The following is a 4,812-nucleotide window of genomic DNA, read 5'->3' as shown; positions in this document are numbered from 1 at the left end:
TCCCTGTAAGTGGCCTCTCTCAATGCCATGTCGTGGCTGAACCCAAGTTTCTAGCTGGGATTTGAAAGCAAAGGCGATTATGACAGTTGAATTATTGGAGACTAAAGTGTTATTCCAAAAAAGGTTCTCAAAGGTCAGGCTATTTCTTGGCGATGCAGTGCCTCCTGGGTTTGCCCAACATCAATTGTGGAGGACTAGGTGACTGGGAGAGGCTGCAAGACTGACTACCGATCATACCACTAAGTCGGGTTTTAGTAAGAGTTAACATTTTTTCTTCTTCTTCTTGTACGTCTTCCTTCTATTATGATTATTACTATTGTTATTATCATTATTTTATTATTTTTAGTATGGTTATTATTATTACTGCCAACCTCAGCACCTGAGTTTTTCTGATTTGTCCTTTCTTTTCAAAGGGCCTCTGAGAAAATGCAGAGGGATGTAGAGCTTGCAAGCTCACATGTATGCCCCAACTAATTCCAATAAGTCCAGTAACTCTACAGGTTCAGCAGTTAGCAACTTACCCCTGTAATTTTAACCAGATAGATAATGGAATGTGAGGATTTTGGTGCAGGTAGCACAGAAATCTGCATGTTATGCCCCATTTTCATGCACAAATCGCAATTGGGTGCAATTTATCTCACCTGATAAATTCTGATCCCTGTGGACTCAGAATATATGCGGGGTGCGGCAAATTGAGCATTGTTTCTGCCCCAACAGTAACTGGGGCTGTAGAGTGTCAGTTTCTTAGATTTTCAGCTCACCAATTAGTTGCAATCTTCAGTGTTGTGCAGTGTTTAATAACTCTTTTGCCTCCTTTTTTTAAAGCAAAAACCTAAGCTGTACACTCCGGATGAAGAAAGGAGGATGCTTGAAAGTGAGGTATGCTATACATGACACTCTGGGGAAGTGAGGTATATTTTTTCATTTGTTGCTTTGCCATTAAAACATACGTTTCAGGCGATCAGTATTTACACCGGGCTTCTCTTTGTAAAAATATTCAATACATTTTCCATCCTCACTAAATTTCCGTCAGGCACATCTCTTATATATAGCACAGCTCCTTAGGTGGTCTTTTTTGATATTTCACTTGTGCATCTCGGCCACACAGCACTATTTCTGCTATGGTCTTCTATGGTGCTCTCGCTGTCCAGATAATGTTCTTCCCCTTCTTCTCTTAGCCTGTCATAACTCAAACCTAAATCCCCTCAGCATCTTATATATTAATTCAACTATTGCCATATCCCAACCTAGCTCCTCCACAGCCTCTTCACCAATAGACTCATCAGCCCTCTTCCCAATTGAATCACGTGTCTGGCCTATCAGCTCACTTACTCCGTCATCTACCAGTAGTCTGTTGAGACTCATGAATTCTTTCCCCCCTCTATTCCTGATGGTTGTTCTTCAAAATGCGGCAGCGTGGCTGGTACTCAGGCTCCCTAGGAGGTCTTCCGCCAAACCAGCTTTGCGGGCCCTCCATTGGCTCCCCATTGAGAGGAGAGTGGAGTTCAAGGCCCTTGCCACATGTCATCGCATCTTGAGCGGTAAAGCACCTCTCCCGCTCCAGAGCCTAGTATCCCATTATGAGCCCACACGCAGTCTACGGTCTTCCCAGACTGGGCTGTTAAAAGTCCCTAGAGTATTTAAAGTTCGTATGGGAGGCAGATCTTTTAGATACCTTGCTCCCAAGCGCTGGAATGATCTCCCGTTGGAACTGCGACTCGAACCCTCCGAAGTCCAGTTCAGGAAAAAACTTAAAACACATCTTTTCAGCAGATAGCCTTTTGTGGGAGGAGGGGGGACAGCCATTTCACTTATCACAGCGCGGGGACACGCCAGTGGCGTAACCAGGCGCTTAATAAATGTCCAAATAAATAAATAAATAAATAAATAAAATGGTTGTCACCCTGAAGTGCCTGATCTGTAGCGACACATACATGACTATCAGACCCTCTGATGTGGCTATTCACCTAACTAAACATAGCCCCACCAATTTCAGAACAAATTCATAGCCTGCTACCTATGCAGCCAGCTCCACAACTTCAATATGCCGTACAGATATATGGAAAAAATCTCAATCCAATCCATACACCAAAACTCCTCTGTCCCACTCATCAACTGCCCTACCTCAAATTACTATCTAAACCTCTCATTGCCACAATGAGTGGGAGGGTGGTCCATTTATATCAATACATTTTGTTTCTAAAAGGAGAAGGCTGGGCATTGTCTGCCTGCCTTGTCACTCCTTTTACCTTTTCTAGTTCTTCTTTACCCTCCTCTGATCTGTCTTTTCGTTTCTTGGTATCTTTGTCAATCACATGAGCATCATTTCCAGATCACCAGTGTTAATATTGACTTTGTTCAAAGGGGGCCCACTCATTGTTTCCAAGGTTCACATGGCACATAGCTACTTAGAACTTTGGCACAAGTTGCAGTTATCTGTTTCATAATTCTGTATTATGTAATTGCGGAAAAGGCACTCCTCAGATATTTTTTATTTCTCTGTTGTCCTCTATGTTTTTGACCTGTTGGTATGAATAAGGCAGTATGTAAACAAATTCAGCACAATCAAAGTCACAGACTGCCTGATGTTGTGAAATAGTCCATCATCTAAATCTCTGTTTGAAGAATTTTATAAAAGAAAGTCTAGATCCAACATGGAATCAAATTTAGGGATTTGGAATTCTTAACAAACAGATTATATAGTGCAAGCCAAATTTTGATTGATTAGGATTTATCTCCTAACCTGGCATACCCTAAATATAAATTGGATGCCCAGCATATATAATCATTGATGGGATCCATGTCAGATTTACAAGGTATCAAAATGGATACAAATGTGATCAAATTAAATCCAATGAATCTGAAGGGAGCTTGTGTGTGTGTGTTTATATATATATATATATATATATATATATTCACTGAAAAAACCATAGGTTTCACACCAGTTATAGTTAGGAATTAGCATTTAAAAAACCTATTAAATTCACTGAAAAAACCATAGGTTTCACACCAGTTATAGTTAGCTGGAAATTTTACTGATATAAAACCATTGAAATTCCCACGTTATAGTTAGTCGGACTCACTATAACTTGCGCGTGCAATGCACTGCTGATGACATCACATATTACATCACTCATGACATGGTCAGTGACATCACTCATGACATCACTGATGACACCATCCAGTGAATATGTGTCTTTCTGAAAAATAAATATTAGTGAGTTATGTTTAAATATTTAAATATATATATTAGTGTTTCACTTTGTGTATAAGTGGCTACATGTGTTGGTAAGTAGCTACATGCGTATGTATATGGGTTATTAGATATTTTTATTAGTATCAGTATGACTGTCTATATGGTTTAGTGGGGGTATTACTTAGCACATAGATGCATGAGTGACTGACTCTTTGTTTGTATGTGTTTTGAAGACAGCATATGTACAAGACTGTATGGGTGGATGAGTGTCTATATGTGTTTGTTAGTGAGTGAATGACTGTCTCACTAGTGTCTTTATCAGTACCTACATATGTTTTAATCTAGTATATATGAATATTGATGTATATAAGTGAGTATATGTGAGAGTAAGAGATTGTAAGAGTTCCTGTTTAAATAAGTATGTGTTTCTATAAGTGATTGTTTAAGAGAATAAATATGTGTAATTTTAAATAGAAGTAAGGTGGAAGTGTGTGTATAACTCTATATTCAAATAAATGGATGTTCAATAGTTTATTTGCACGTGTGAATATATGTGTGAGTAACTTTCGGATGAATGTCGGTGTGTAACAGGATGTATAGGTGTATCACTTCATATGATGAGTGAGTATATGTATGAGTGACTATATAGAACTGTTGGTGAAAGAGTGGATGTGTATATACATAGTGGAATTACTGAATTGCTTGTTGTAACTGATATAGGTATCTCCATTTTTTTAAAAATTTCAGTTTCTATTTTTGAATATGTGTCTCAAGGGTCACATTATAGTGAAAGGAGGTCTGTCACTATGTCACAAGGATGGTGTCATGAGTGATGTCACTGACCATGTCATGAGTGATGTAATATGTGATGTCATCAGCAGTGCATTGCACGCGCAAGTTATAGTGAGTCCGACTAACTATAACGTGGGAATTTCAATGGTTTTATATCAGTAAAATTTCCAGCTAACTATAACTGGTGTGAAACCTATGGTTTTTTCAGTGAATTTAATAGGTTTTTTAAATGCTAATTCCTAACTATAACTGGTGTGAAACCTATGGTTTTTTCAGTGAATTTCAAAGGTTTTTTAAATGCTAATTCCTAACTATAACTGGTGTGAAACCTATGGTTTTTTCATTGTATTTCATAGGTTTTTTAAATGCTAATTCCTTTGTATATCGAGTTTCTAACCTTTTTTTTTTTTACAATTTGCTGTTTTTTTTAAGTATTCATTTTTTTTATAATTTTTTTTTTTTGCGCTCTGGGTGCGCGCTCCGGGAAGCTTTCAGCTAAGCTCTCCTGTAAGCTTCTCCGAGAGCTCATCTGAAAGCGCACCCAGAGCGCAACTGTCGTTCGTGAAAAAAAAATATGAATGAAAAGTTAATAATAATGCAAAACATTTCGTACCATACAAATAAAATTTGTTTTTTTTAATATGGAAAATGATTATGCATTTCTATTAAAGATTGATGACGTCACTTCGGCGCGCAACGTACGTGCCCTCGGAAGCGCATACGTGCGCGGCGCCTAAACGCACGCAAAAGCGCCTACGATCGCGCCACGTGTGCGCCCCGGAAGCGCCTACGATCGCGCTGCGTAAACGCACCCGGAAGTGCAC

This window comes from Lissotriton vulgaris, unplaced genomic scaffold (assembly GCF_964263255.1).
Source record: "Lissotriton vulgaris unplaced genomic scaffold, aLisVul1.2 SCAFFOLD_1874, whole genome shotgun sequence".
NCBI classification, from domain to species: Eukaryota; Metazoa; Chordata; class Amphibia; order Caudata; family Salamandridae; genus Lissotriton; species Lissotriton vulgaris.
Note: the sequence above shows the minus strand (reverse complement) of the source record.